At 32.8% G+C, this 16,428-nt stretch overlaps 1 pseudogene across 1 annotated transcript in view; it reads left to right on the top strand.

Moving 5' to 3' along the window:
• LOC143249383 (uncharacterized) overlaps positions 1-16,428 on the top strand; it is a 72,052-nt pseudogene that overhangs the window by 48,284 nt on the left and 7,340 nt on the right. The window contains exons 3-4 of the transcript XR_013027751.1: positions 12,292-12,587; positions 14,243-14,300. The product of XR_013027751.1 is annotated as an uncharacterized LOC143249383 (transcript). The remainder of the gene's footprint in view (positions 1-12,291; positions 12,588-14,242; positions 14,301-16,428) is intronic.

Genomic DNA, 16,428 nt, shown 5'->3' with positions numbered 1-16,428 from the left:
ACACACACACACACACACACATATATATATATATCTTTCCTCTCCAGGTAAATTTTGTCTTTTAGGACTATCAAAATTAAAATTCTCATGTTCATTTTGTGAGTCAGAAAGTGTGCATAGTTTGAAGCAACCAGTAAAACGAGTTTGTATTACTTGTGAGTCAGGAATACCTTGTATTGTTTAAATTAACAAGTGTAATGAATTTGGATAACTTGTGAGTTAGAAAGGCCTTTTATAGTTAGAATTAATGAGTGGAATAAATTTGGATCACTTGTGAGCCATACAAGTCTTGCATAATTTGAATTAGGCAGTGTAATGAATTTAGATCATTTGTTTAGTTTAGAGAGGACTTTTATAGTTTGAAGTAACCAGTGTAATGAGTTTGTATCACTCGTGAGACAGAAAAGCCTTGTAAAGTTTAAGTTAGTGTAATGAGTTTTGATCACCTATTATCTAAGAAAAATCCTTGTATGGTTTGAATTAATCAGTTTGAATCAGTTGTGTGTCAGAAATGCTTCGTAAAGTTTGAGTTTGAATCACCTATTAGATAAAAACCCCTAGTATTGTTTGAATTAACCAGTGTAGTAAGTTTGGCTTTTTTTTTATTCGCTAGGGTTGATTGTTTATTTTATTTGATTACGTCACCTTTGCTAGCAAGAAGTATAATCGTTATTGTTCTGACGTTTTATTTTTAGTCTGAGACAAAATAATACAGGCAGTAATAGAAGATAGCAAACTTATTTCTTTAGGCAATAAAGTAGCGTTATACTGATATGAAATAAATTATCCAATAATAATAGGAATTAAAGGATTATAAAATATATTTTGTAAATTGTAATTTCACATCTTAATGTTAAGATTACCTAAATATATAACGTATATTTAAAACACAGGCAAATTACTAAAACATTCATTCTGTTAAGGCATCAAGGATCTCGAGGGTGTTTGTTTAATCGATATGCCACTTTTTTCCCGTCCGCGAAAAATAAAAAAACGACATTACAATGGCGCTAATTGAGCCCTAGAATGCCTCGAAGGCATTTCCAATACTTCATCCATTTTAATTCCCCCCCCCCAGAACATACAGGGTTTGTTGAATAACAAGAAGAATATTAGCATCAAAGGCTAACTTTGAATAACTTGTGTTATAAGCTCGATAACATTTAACTAGACTCCAAACGAAAAAGATTATCGCAAGTTATTTGGCTGTGGATGGTGTGTAAAACCTGTGATGTAGAGGACTTGATGAACAACGTGACGAGGATATTAAGTAAACAGACTTTCAGTCTGATAACGTAGGATGAGATTATTAAATTAATTTCTTAGTGAACCTTCAATAGGTATGAAAATTTACCTGTCTGAGACTCTGGTATTCGGGTTCGAAAACTTGTGGGAAAAAAAGAAAACAACTTTAAAAAAGGAAGGATGATTCAATAACATGATTTAATAACATTAAATTATAGTATTTCAAAAGCTAGTAAAATAAATATAACTGGTTTAAATGATAATGTACATAGTTGTTAACTTGGAACAGAACAATATGGAACAGCGTTTCGCCTCTTAAGGGTCCAGTCCATTAGCCTTCCTGGTCTTCTAATTGGAATATCACCAAAGGAAGAACATTAAAAAAAGAATACATAACATTTAAACTCGATATTCGATTGAAAACATTTTCTAATTCAGGCCAATCTATGGCCTCTAGAATGTGGACTGTACATATTTTGACGTTTACTCATCATGAGTGAACTTTCCTAAGTGTTATACCCATTTCTTCTTAGGTCATGTGACCTGTGTGTAAGTTTACGTTTCTGCATAAATTTTAGAGGTCTCGCCGTATTCTTACACAAATATTTATTACTTCCAAAGGTTCGCATATATTATTGAATCTAATACCCTTTGGTTAAACCAATATTACTGTTTTTTTTCATATTATTTTGTGTTTTTGTACATGTTCTCAATGGAAGATTTTTCTCTTCTTTCATGTTTACACATCCGTTACGTTTTGTCTGTCCAGTATAAACAGAATAAAATATTTGTTTTATGATAATTTGAATAAACTAGAAGTTAAACCTGGAACAGCACTAAACATACCTTTTGAAATTTGATTATAACTCTGTTTTAATATACTGCATTGATTCATTATTACCACATTAGTGAATTTCTCAACAATAGGTGGGTTAAATCATTCTTAAACTACTATACATTTTGTTAGTAACAACTCATTTTAAAGTCCTTTTGTTTTTGTTTTGTACGTATTTTCAAAATGAACCTAAATATAAAATGCAGCCATTCTTGGTGTTTCGGTATGATATGATTCCTAGTGTGGTAGCGTAAGAACAGAAAAAGGTTTCCGATAAACAGATGTTTCCAAATTCGCTTTTTAATTTTTCATTTTACGTATGAAATTAAGAAAAATAATAGCTTTCCTTTCTTAGACGTATTGGTAAAAAGAAAAATGAAAAAGGGAATGTAGAAACAGCTGCTTATCATAAACCTTTTTCTGTTCTTGTGCCGCTACACCAGGAATCATACTGAAACAACAAAAAAGTTTGCATATTATACTTGTGTTCGTAGAGTTTTTAAGATATGTTGCGTCAGCATTTCGGAGTTTCATTTTTGTTACTTTATTATTTCACTGCTTGCACTAACTGATGGTTCATTGTTCCACTCTTGTTCTGTTTGTTAGTTCACTGCTTGTTGCTCTATTTTGCTGCTGCTTACACTGACTGATGGTTCATTATCCCATTATCGTATTACATTTTCGCACACTGCTTGTTTTTTATCCGTTTATTCATTGTTTAGTACGCATTGTTCTGTTTCTGTAGCGTCCGTTGTGTCATCGTATCGTTGCTTAAGATTTTGTTTTGTCATGATTAATTGTTTTAGTATTTATTATTACAATGTTACTTTACTCTTATTTTAGTACAATGTTAGTCAAAAGTATGTAACTAAAATGTAAACGGAAACAATAATTTTTTTATGAATATCATTTATTTACTTAATGGCATAAATTAGCAATGTTGTTCATTCACTATTTGAAACGTGTATATAAGGTTTTATATCTTACTTATAATAATGCGTGTTCATCGATTCTAGTCTTTTTGAACAAAAATAATTAAGTGTTAGATGCTTTTCACATTTAAGAATGTTTTTTTTTAAAGAGACGATACTCGTACTATGCTGCTTGTGTATTATTTTCAAAATTTTATGAAATGCAATAACAATTTAGTTTTCATCTTTTATTGTTAATTTTATGCTAAAAAGTAAACTACAATTCAGAAATAGAGTTTTTATTTATTTTCAAACAATGTCCATTGCATTATTTCGATTACTAAATGCGATCCTTTATATATATTTGAAATCCTAGAGTCCTAGACCATTAAGATATGTTGATTTTAAGATTCATTTTTAAATCTTTCATTATGTCTAACTTGTATAATGATTTCAGTGTTTTTACAATAGAAGCTCGTTAATCAAGGTAGCTCTATGACTTCTGGTATTGTCTGAATAATACTAATACTGGGCTTAGCATGGTCAGATGGTTGAGGGTTCGAATCTCTGTCACACCAAACATGCTCGCTCTTTCAGCCGTGGGGCTTTATAATGTGAAAGTCAATCTCACTACTCGTTGGTAAAAAGAGTAGCCCAAGAGTTGGTGGCGGGCGGTGATGACTAGCTGCCTTCCCTCTAGTCTTACACTGCACAATTAGGGATGGCTAGCGCAGATAGCCCTCGTGTAGCTTTGCGCGAAATTCAAAACAAACCAAACCAATTCTTATTAGTGTCAGTGTTGTCGTTTTTTACTAAAACAGAAATTGAGTACAAGTCACTTTTCAGTTCTCTAATTTCCGAGACAACTGACTGTGAAAGGACTGGACAGGCTACACTGAAATCATATTAATATCCAATGTACAGTATTTGTTATTCATAGCCTGTTGTTGCGTGCAAAATAAACACGAGAGCTTTTACTGTTACATGTAAATAGCTTGTAATCGGACATATTCCTTTGTATAACAAAATCCACATTATATCCGAAGCCGTAATAACTAAATAAAATATCACCAAGAGCACTTCAAACACCTAGAGTTATGGTTGTGTGCTGAGTCACATAACTTGTGAATACGCATGCACCTGAGAAAGAACATTTATCCGGAACTTTTGTAGTATGTATTATCATTTTCCGATCAACTTTCTTCACCATGTTCAACGCCTATCTGGTGAACGTTGGAGATTATTTAAAACTTGGGAAACGAGACCGTAAGATATAGTCAGATGCTATGTTGTCGCAATATTTTTTTCAGATCTTTCATCATACGTAAAAAACTAGCCCTAAAGGAATCAAACTAATGATCATTGGAAAACCTGAAAGTATTTTATCAATAAAGATGCTTTCCTCAATTTAAAGTTGATTTATTTTATTCAGTATTAAACAGGACATGTTTGATGTTTAATACTGAAACTGTCCGTGTCATGCAGGTAATAATGAAACAAATCTAAGCTAATTAGAGAACGAAGACGGTCAGATTACCAAAAGAAGATTTTCAAGAATCTCGTTGTTTCTTATTCTTGTTTGACTTTTACAGCTGCTTTTCATATTCGTAGGTCACAAATTAGAATACTTGTACAAATGACGTATAATGTACTTACAGTGAGTGTCGTATTTTCATACTTCATTTTTAACAATCTTAATTGTAATTTCCAACATTATTTAAATAAAAGTTTAGGTACTTGTGTAGCTGCCTCGTATCTTACACATCTGTGTTGTCAGTTACCATTGGCAAGATATCTATCTATTTTCGTGTTGATGTATTATCTTCAGTAGTTAAGAAAATTTAGTTTGCTAAGCGTGTATTTACTAACATAGACATTCCTTAACTTTGTAAACTGACAGATTCAGTTAATATTCATAACATTGGTGGAACAAAAACCCTAAATTATACCAGCGCAGATATTGTACACTGAAATCGTAGTAATCCGAGGATTGCGGGTTCGAATCCCGGTCGCACTAAACATGCTCGCCCTTTCAGCCGTGGGAGCGTTATAATGTGACGGTCAATCCCACCATTCGCTGGTAAAAGAGTACCCCAAGAGTTGGCGGTGGGTGGTGATGACTAGCTGTCTTCCCTCTAGTCTTAGAGCGCAGATAGCCCTCGAGTAGCTTTGCGCGAAATTCAAAACAAACAAACAAACTCAGGGATTGAATATTTTTTCTGGAGAGTTTCTCCACCGACAGTGTAAGTGTGTGCTTAAAATCTTTGAATCAGTCACGAAGTAATCTTTATATTTTTTACTTAAGAACAAGTTATATATATTGAACCTCCAGTTATCTCACTTTAGTTTGAGTCTCGCTTTCTGTAAACTAGTTCACAATTTTTGATTTTTAATTCTCCAGAAATCTAGTTCGATATTTTCAAGGTAATCTTTAGATTGGAATTATAGCTAGTGTAGAAGCAAATATTATATGTAACCTCGTTAAAACACTTTGTTCCTCAGGTAGGAATATACCGTATTTTCCGCCTAATAAGCCGAATTTCTGGCCCTAAATTTTGGACCTGATTTTTGGGGGTCGGCTTATTGGCCGATCACTCCTTTCGGAAATTTCTTCTTCTTAGGAAATGTTTTTCTTTTGAAAATTACCATAGGCGGTAATTTTGTCCAATCAGCAAAGCACGTTAAGACTACAGTGAAACGTTGTTTCTGGAATTTCATTGGTTACCTAATTACAGTGAGTGGAGCCAATAACGAATGACATATTGATTCCATCTCTGTCTCAATACGACACGTTCTGCTTCACTACAGAACGCCAATGATCACACACAACATGCATGCTGACGCTGAAACGAGACTAAGAAATCATTTTGAAGAAACTTGTCACTTCTTAAAAATGGCTTCGGCTTATTGGGCGGTAATAAGCAAAAACCCTCATTTTCAGAGCTGAAAATTGGCCTCGGCTTATTCGGCGATTCGGCTTATTAACCGGAAAATACGGTACATCATAATATCCACATACATCACGTTAAGAATATTTTAAACAAGATATCCTCCTTTCAGATGCTCATCTTAGAGCAAGAACAGAAGGATGTAGTTGTCATGCACTGGAGCACTTCTGTATTTCATCTCGGAAGAATGCCTAATGGAAAATGCTCTAAATACTATTCTTACACGTTAGGTTTAGTGATTCCAACTTTCAGAAGGGACCTACAACACCTTTTCTCCTGGATTAACAATTTTAGGCCAGTGTTAGGCCTACAGTGTCTCAAAAAAGTCAACAATGAGAAAATATAAGCTCATTATATATAAATTAAGGAAACTAAACTGTCATTATTCATGCAGGGTTTCTCTTTATAATATATTAAGACACTCGTAAAACATTTGTGGTCGAACCAATATTTTAACTGGAACAGTGCTTCTTTAAATACAGGATTTTTTTATAATATTACAAAATAATTTTAATCGCGAACACCAAAATCTGTAAGTTAACTTTTATTTTTAGGCCTAACATTTGTTAAGTCTTTAAGTACGGCCTTTATTCGATGGAAATAAATTAGCACTGTAATTATGATACCCATACGTTATCAGGCTTTTACTGCCTCAAAGTTTTGAGGGCAGTTTTTGTGGTAAAGAGAAGAGAACTATGTATCCTTTGATTCAAAATCCGAGCATGCTAACTATTAGGCCAGGCTTGGGACACAACAATATTTACCGATGAAGAAGTCATGCCATTAGTAGTATAATATTTGCTATATTTTGAAATAGTTAACATTTGTTTGGCTTAGAATTTTCGTGCAAAGCTATTCAGAGAACCCTCTGTTTATACTAGTCCTCAGTTTTAAACTGATAGACTTGAGAGAAGGTAGCTAGTTAACAGTACCTACCGCCAATGTTTAGGCTACTCTTGTTTCGCTAAATAGAGGGGATTCATTGTTACTCTTATAGCAAACCCATAGCCCCAAAGTGAGAAGTGCAGTTTTTACGGCAACGGTTTACGAACAATGGACCTCCGGATATCAGTCCGAGCATGCTATCCCCACTTGACTCAGGGAGAAATGATGACCACAAAAGTATTATGAACGGAACTTTAGTAGGTGGGTAAAGTCCATCTATACAGTAACCAAAATATTGCGTAGGAATTTGTTTTTCGTTACGTTTTTTCTTTTGTCTCTCTAGTTATAGCCACATACAGTACCATAAAATGCGTATATATAAGTTTTTATCCGAACAGTTCAGTATGTCCGAACTAAGCGTTTGTGCCTCATTTATTGAAACATGGGAATGACTTTGTTATTAAATGCCTAAGTATCCGTAGTAAATAACTCCATGTGATTTCATATTAAATATGAACATTAAGTATAAACACGTGAATTTATACAGAAAGTTAAATAAGGAACTCGTAGCAAGCTCGTAAGTTTCAGAAATTGATTGAAAGTCAAGGTATCTGAAAACACAATTTGAAACATAAAATGGACCAACGATACAAAAAAAAAAAAAGACTTTTCTCTGTAAGCTGGAAGCACTTTATCTTGGTTTTTTCTGCTTTTATTGTTGGTAGGATTATACTAAATTCGATTGCTTTTACTTAATATAAAGTAAAAATACAAACTTTTTATTGTTATTACAGTTACACATTTTTTTTACTTTTGATTTAATAAATGCACTTTTATACATTTATTTCATTAGTATTATTACAATAACACGTTTTTTACTGTTGATTTAATAAACGCACTTTTATACATTTGTTTTTTATTATTACAATTACACGTTTTGTTACTTTTATACATTTGTTTTTTATTATTATTACAATTACACGTGTTTTTTTTACTTGTGATTTAATAAGCGCACTTTATATATCTGTTTCTTTTCAGGAAAGACTTTCAAATCTATTCCCTACTGGTTTTGTTCCGAGTAAAATGGTTCTGACTATACGTGAAGTTTCCAGCTCAAAATATATATTAGTGATTTTCTTTTTCTCGGCGTAATTCTGAAGTAAAAGCATGCTTACGTGCAGGCTAAATATATTCACGCGCGTATGCCAACGCCACTATTCACTTTATAAACAACATTATGATAAAGACGAACGTAACAGTTTAATTAAATCATTGCATTATCTGTTTAATAACCGTAGATTTGATGCAAAACTTTGATATTTCATGTGATTCACGTGGAAACTTTAAATGCGCACTTAGTTTGTAAAACAGGAAATGCACCATCTGAAGAACAGAAAATTCATGTTGATTGCCTCCAGTAAAATGATTCCAAGTCAACGTTGTTCCTAAGGCAATGGTATCCTAGCAACTGCTTGATGTTTTTACCCATTTCCTGAGACGGAAATGTTGGTCATTTTGTTTGACGCAAACAAAACAACCTTAACTTGCCCATCACTATAGATATACGGAAACCAAGTACGTTTATATGGCCTTCTATAATGCAACAGAAAAAAATAAACAAATGGATTGCTACAGATTAAATTGCATGTTGGAAATAAAGAATGTGCCGCGAGGTTATGTTTCTACAACCTGGAAAACCTATCATTATAAATTTTATTTATAATATAAGAAAGGCTGTTTGTGTAGCTTTGTGATTACAAAGGGTTATCTATGCTCTGCCCACCACGGGTATTGAAACCTGGTTTTTAGCGTGTTAGTCCACGAACATACTGCTATGCCACTGTTTGTTTTATAAAATAACGTTACTACACCCTTCTAATTTTATAAGGATATTTCACTGTCTTCGTTTGGTGGACAAAGAAACAACTGTGACAGTTGGAACTGTGGACGAATTATTAGTTAAAAATAATTATGGAACACTGTCAGAAACGAGTGATAATGCAAAGAAATAAATCATGCACGTGAACGTTGGCTCGTTCAGTGATAGTCGTTATAATTGAATTAAATAAAACGAAAAATATTTCTCTTCAGCTAATTGTAAGAAATATTTCGTGAAAAGCGAAATGACATATTTTTAGACAAGGTGTTTTCTCTTCGCAAACTAGTTTTGGAAGGTGGCGAACAATTACTCGAGCGAGAATAACACTAACTCAATAATAAGTCAAAGACAAAATAAAGTGCAGATAATTCAGCATTAGAAAAACTATATTGACTTTTATTTCAGATATCATAGTACAGAATTACCTTCTAATTCTGCCGTAAAGTTGAAGCTGGGAGTCAGAAGTTTGATTGTCATCAAAAAGTTATGCATGCCACAGTTGTATTTTTGAAAAGTAATTAAAGTCTAATGAAAACTGGCGGTGAACGGGAAAAGAACATAGAGAAAGAAAATCAAAAACAGTTGAAAACTAATGTACGTTTTTAATTTGTGTAGTCTAAAAGAAATGGAATAACGATTTCTTTTATTTAGAATTAAACACATTGTTACACCGTTGACTTCCTGTGCTCTGTCCACCACAGATATCGAAAACCGGTTTCTTGCGGTGTGAATCCGTAGACATGCAGTTGTGCCATTGGGGTGCAAGGATAACCACATGAAAAACATACTATATTTTATAGCTTCATTAAATTATTAACATTCAAATATATTCCCCGAATAATTACGGTACACACACACACACACACAATCCCTGTAGCACCAAACATGCTCGCCCTTTCAGCCGTGGGGGCGTTATTATGTTACGGTCAATCTCACTATTCGTTGGTAAAAGAGTAGCCCAAGAGTTGGCGGTGATGACTAGTTGGCTTCCCTCTGGTCTTACACTGCAAAATTAGGGACGGCTAACGCAGATAGCCCTCGAGTAGCTTTGCGCGAAATTCAAAACAAAACATATATAATAGTGTGTGTGTGTGTGTATAGATATATTACAAAAAACAAGAAACAAAAAGCAAACGGAAAATAAAATCTAATCAGTTCTCTCTTTGGTATCATGTTTTTACTTACAGTAAAAGCTGGACAAGCTGTACTTACACGTACAGCACTTCAGTAACAATCATCTCAGTTTCAAACTTTGTTCTTGTTGTTATCATTTTCACAATAATATTATCGTAGATGTTATTAAAAAAAATAGATAAAGATACTATTGCTTAACCTTTATGCTTTTAGAAATATTTATGATAACTAGCAGCGAATAAAAGTTAATGTTTGTATCTGGAAGTTTAACTTCTTTTTATGTTTTTTTGTAAGTGGATTAAATTTTCTATTAAAGTTTTGAAGCTGTGTTAAAATGCTGTACTTATGATGAAAAAACTTTTTAATATATAAAAAAATGTAGGTGCTTGCTGTAAGTATGTTTACAAATTAAGAAATTGTATGTATTAAATGGTAAGTTTAGTAGAATGCTAATTCAAGTTACATTTTTCTAATAAACACATTTATTTAAATCGGCATATAACTGAGAACAGTTGATTGTTTTATATAGAGAGGTGCAGCCTTATTATGAGTTTTGTTTATCTTCAGAACAATATATATAGTTCTGTAAAACTTATGATGAAGCGTAAGTTATTTGGGTTAAAACATCTACTCAGAGCAAAGAAAATATTAAGATCGAGCATGTGGTATTGAGCGACCTCTTGTGGTGAACAATGTAACTATGTAAATAATTAATCCCAAGCACTGTTGTAACTGCAATGTTCATGTTGTAATAAACATTCTTAGTGCTCTGTGATATTTATCTTTATAATCCATTAAATCGTTGATACTTAACTGTTCTACACTTTGACATTTAAAGAAGCGAAATCTGTATATATGTATTTGCAACTCTCGGGAGTGAGGGTTAAATGATTAACTTCGTGATACCTGTTAAAGTTGTGTGTTTGGTAAATACATACATATTTTTATTAAATTTACAATATTTGTGAATGTTAGGTTAGGTTTTTTTTGTTACTGTGTATGCTTTTATTAACTTCACAATATCTGTTAAAGTTAGGTAATGTGTTTCGTAATTTCACGTGTTTTATTAACTATACGGCATTTCTTAACTTATGAAACATAATTACTAACTCTTATTTTTGCCTGATACATCAGTCGTGACAGAGGAAGGTTCACAAGTCATATTGAGTGAATGAACTTTTAGGTTATTAACACCTTGTATGTTGTAGGCTAAGGAACTTCAAATTGTTTACCTCCTTAGCTTCCACTTCATGTTGTCATCAATAACTACCAGTCATTTAAAATGTACTTCTCATATAAATATTGGAGAGGTTAATAAATGTCTACGTTGAGCGATACTAACATAGTTTAACGTGAGTTAAAGAGGATGCTTTAGGGAATATATTCCCTCGAGAGTCTGCAACTGTGAGCCCTCTAATAGCTTATTTCTTACACAAATGAAACTATGTTTCTTTTACTATTTTCTCGTCATGCACATGATAGAAAAGTATGAGGAAAGTCCATATTTTTAACATTCGGTGTTTAAAACGTAGCTTAACGAAAATGACTATAGTATTTAAAGGTAAGATCAAACTATTTAAAAGATATTTCAACTTGCCAATTAATGTGTGTATAAATGTTTATGGTCGAATATATTGTTACTTAAAACAATTCAAGAGTATAAACTAAGTCAGTCAGGAAACCTTCAAAATTTATTTAAGATTTAGTCTGATTACCATTAGTTGTTGAGTTGCATTACCAGTTATAAAATACATCAAATAAATTAAGCTTGTTTTTCCATAAATTCCTTTAATTAATAAAATTGTGGTCGTTTATTTGTTTAAGTTGCTTAACTTTCAATACCATCCTCTTTTTTTATTTTAGTTAAGTTTGCGAATTCAAGGATTTAGTGTGAAATGGCACATCCAAAAGTTTGGAATAGTGTGAAGTGACATTTCCCAGAGGTTAGAACAGTATGAAGTATTATCTACTACGGTTTAGAGTTGTGTGAAGTGGTATCTATCATAGTTTTATGTGAAGAGGTAGCTCCCATAGGTTAAAACAGTGTGAAGTGTCATCTCTCACATTTGAAAAAGGAGACCCTGTAAGGTATTTGTTCAAAATTATTTTGAACAAAACTCTCTTCAAGTTTACTTTTATTTCTCCTTGAAACCACACATTCAGATAATACTAGGAGAATATTGAAATGGTTTTGACAAAAAAAAAAAAAGTCAAATATCAAGCCATAAAAATAAAGATATGATTTAGCATCAGTTTATTTGACACAAAGAGTTGTTCCTATGTTCGTGTTTTGGATTTACCTATTTCATGTGGATAATTACTTGGCATTATGTCATCAGTTTAGGATCATCAAAACGCCTTCATTCTGGTAGTTACAAACTTGTTTTTTGTTATTTGGGGGGATGAGGGTATTTATCACCGCTATATACCAGTACATTTACAATTAATTTCCAGGCTGTGGAAATGGAAAATATCTAGACATCAATTCCGAGGTGTACAAAGTGGGAGTTGATCGATGTAGTTCCATGCTCCAGACTGCTGGGAAGAAAGGCCACGAAGCTCTCGTATGTGACAACCACCAGTTACCATTCCGTGACGAAAGCTTTGATGCCGTAATATCAATAGCTGTTATACACCATTTTGCTACTACTGAACGCCGCGTGAGGGCACTTCAAGAACTGGCTCGAATTGTGAGGATAGGTGGCAAAGTAATGATAACTGTATGGGCCATGGAGCAGAATAATCGGAAAGTAAGTTCTATTTTCGTATTAAAACCTTATATCACCATCTAATTACGTATTTGGTAATAAATACAGTTTCTTTGAGTGCAGTTTCAATGAGCTGAAATTATTCCGTGTGTAACGTATGTATTATTGTACATACAACTGGAAACAAGGTTAATTTGCTATGTTATAATAATATTTCATTGAGAGTGCATAAGCACTCCTGTATAAGTACATCTTGAGGTCAATAAAGAATGATGTAAACTTTCAGTGGAAAATGACATTGTTTTATATGCATGATGACAACTGATTATTATAGTTTAGTAATTAATTGTAATGTAGTAACATCAAGCACTTTGATCATTTTCCAATGTATGTCTTGGCCAGGTGGTTAGAGCGCTCGACTCGTAATTTGAGGGTCGCGAGTTTCGAATCCCCATCACACCAAACATGCTCGCCATTTCAGCTTTAGGGGCGTTATAATGTGACAGTCAATCCCACTATTCGTTGATAAAAAAGTAGCCCAAGAGCTGGCGGTGGGTGATGATGACTAGCCTTCGTGTAACTTTACGCGAAATTAAAAAGAACTAACAAACAATTTATATAAATACATTTTAATATTAGCCCTTCATTTACAATAACAATAATAATGTTTTGAAATGCATTTAAGGAGGAAATACTGACGAATGAGATAAAAGCCACATACAATCTAGAAACATACAAGAGAGTGAAGCTGATAATTTTGAGGGTATTAACCCATATTCAAGCATATTTTTCAAACAGATATTTATTACGGGAATAGCCTAGAAAACATCAAAATATACCATTCGATTTGTCCTCAATTGGTGTTGTTAATACAATCGTATACTCGAATATTTAAGACATTTACGTATAATCATGTTTACCGTAATTAATAAGTAAGTATATTGCTACATTTCCAGAATAAAAAAATATGTTAATAAGCCTTAGTCTAATTTTGTTCTAATTCTGAATTACACATATTATAAATATAGAATGTTATACCTTTTACATTTAAAAAGTACTCGGTCAATGCGCAAATAATAATAATAATAAAGTCATCGGTACTGTGTATTAAATTAGCTTTTTATCAGTGAAACCCACTTTGCTGAATCATGTCTCAGAAATCTTAACATTGCAATAAACTTTTTTGTATTTTCCGGGATTTTTATAGAATTACTTATATTTTTGGCTTGGTGGTTAAGACACTGGACTCGTAATCCGAGGGTAGCGGGTTCGAACCCCCGTCACACCAAACATGCTCGCCCTTTCATCCGTGGAGGCATTATGATGTAACGGTCAATTCCCCTATTCGTTGGAAAAAGAGTTGGCGATGACTAGCTGCCTTCCCTCTAGTCTTACACTTCTAAATTAGGGACGGCTAGCGCAGATAGCCCTCGTGTAGCTTTGCGCGAAATTAAAAAACAAACGTATATTTTTGCATGTTTAGGTTACATAACCATCTTCACGCAGATGGCACTACACAATTAGAGAAAAATTCCATATAACATTACACAATAGAATTTTACTTTGTCTTTATTCCAACCAGTAGAAATTGGCATTATAAATTAATAAATATTAAAATTTTCCAAACGGTTCTTACTGTTTGTACCATTTTAAATTATATTATGAAAAATTACGTTCTTGTTTCTATTCTGCCTTAGTTCGATTCTCAAGACGTGCTAGTGCCTTGGCATCAACCTGTGACAAACAGCAGTGAAGGTGAGGATTTTACTCAGAAAAACTAACCAAAAATATTACACTCAAAACAGTAATTTAAAAATCACCTTGGTTTCTAAATATTTTATTTATCACGAGCATTGTATTTCGTAAAGTATTAATTACTATTGATAATTTATAATCTGCACCTATTAGGTATCATGGAACTGAGAAGATGTCATGTTTTATGTTCAAAACGTTAGTCTTGTCACAGATGGATAACTTAATTGATAAACCCTTAATAATATTGACAGTCATCTCAGAGTTGGTCAGGCACCGTTACTTTGTGGTAGCGAGATAACTTTAACACTCAACCCTTACCAATACTGAAAGTAAGCATTATTTATCTCTACAGTCAATCGACAGCTGTACCTCATGATAACTAGTTAACTTTAACACTTAATTTTTTACAATGATACCAGTGAGCATTCTATAATCTTACAGTTTGTCGTTAGCTAGGTAACCGTAACACTCAACTTTTAACAATGCTGAAATAAAGCATTCTTTAACTTTACAATTAGTCGGTAACTCTTATTTTGTGGTAATTAGTTAATTTTAATACTAAGCCATATGAGTGTTCTTATAGTTAGTAATTAGCTTTTAATTTTCTAACAAATAGCTGCAGAGGGAGTACATGATATATAATTTAATATGGTAGCTAATGAGTAAGCACTACTTGCAGCAGACAGGTCTTTAACCTTTAATATTGAAAATGAACATTGTATATATACCATTATACTTCGTGGATAACTGGCGTCTTATAGGAGATAGGTGCTCGGTCCTAAACAATGTTGAAAAGGAATATTATATAGCATTATATTTCATGGATAATTAGTGTCGCATAGTACATAGATGCTCGGTCCCTAATAATGTTTAAAAGAACATTATATAACCTCGTGATTCACGACTAACTGATGCCTCATGGACAAGCTGTCAGTCATTAACAGTGTTGAAAAATAGCATTACATTACCATATGGTTCATGGGTATGTAGTTTTATAGCAAGTATTTAACCATCAACATCCTTAACTGCGTTGTGGTGAATTAACTCTCGTCGTTAAGGGGCCATTGCTTAGCTGTACAAAGTATGATTAGGGAGAAAGATTAGTCTCGCAGCGTTTATATAACTCGTACTACAGAAACGTGTAGTTATATATTCTTCCAGTACAAGTTACGAAATGTACCACATATGTAACAAAAAACTTAAAAAAAACAAAACAAAACAGAAAAGGAAGTAAATGTAGGGATGGTTAATATCAGTCCTTGAAAAACCATACACAAAAAAAGTATGGATGCCATTTTCATCATTTCTACATAAGAGGACGGGTTTCCAGTATAGTAGAATATTAACAGACAAAAATATGATTAATTAAATTCAGCAGTGATTGAATGTTGTATGTATTATGTTTTAATGCTTGCTTGCATAGGGATGATACAAATGCCATCACTACTATATTGTTTGTATCGTGTCTTTTAATGCAGTGTTTCAGTAGACATAAGAAGTTCTAAATACAATTCGGTTGAAACTGATATTTATTGTTTACCTATTATTGACTGTTCATTTCTGTTTCACCCTGTACTTAAACTTTTCAAGAGAACACAAAATTTCTTTTTTAATCTAACAAACTTTGAAGGGTAATGATACCATTGTTTATATTAGAATTATGATTTACTAAAAGTTACTATCAGTTATGAATAATACTTATAGTTTCAAACGGAGGATCCACTTTTATATCGCCTCAGTGAAATTGGTTGACGCCATTGTTTTGGTTTTTGAGTTAGGTAATAAAACAATGAAGAAAAATAAATTCATATTTCTTTGCTGTGATATTTAGAGATATTCCGAGAACTTGTGGCTCAGTCATTACATAGATAGTATAATAAAAGGAAACAATGTATAGTATTGTAAACTTCTGATGACCCATGAAAATATTAAGAAAACCATTTCGATAAAGAATCTGAGCCATCCCTACCTAGTCACTATTACCACCTGTCTGATAGTGATAAAGAAAGCAACAAAAGAAAGACAAACAAATTCAAACTGTTTTACTGTGACGTTACCAGAACTTGTAACTCATTAATTACATATTGTTATAAAAGGAAATACGGTGTAGTTCTGATGACCTATTGAG

The sequence above is a fragment of the Tachypleus tridentatus genome, chromosome 4 (assembly GCF_004210375.1).
Source record: "Tachypleus tridentatus isolate NWPU-2018 chromosome 4, ASM421037v1, whole genome shotgun sequence".
Lineage (NCBI taxonomy): Eukaryota > Metazoa > Arthropoda > Merostomata > Xiphosura > Limulidae > Tachypleus > Tachypleus tridentatus.
The sequence above is the reverse complement of the archived record's forward strand: the minus strand, read 5'-3'. Positions and strand labels throughout refer to the sequence as shown.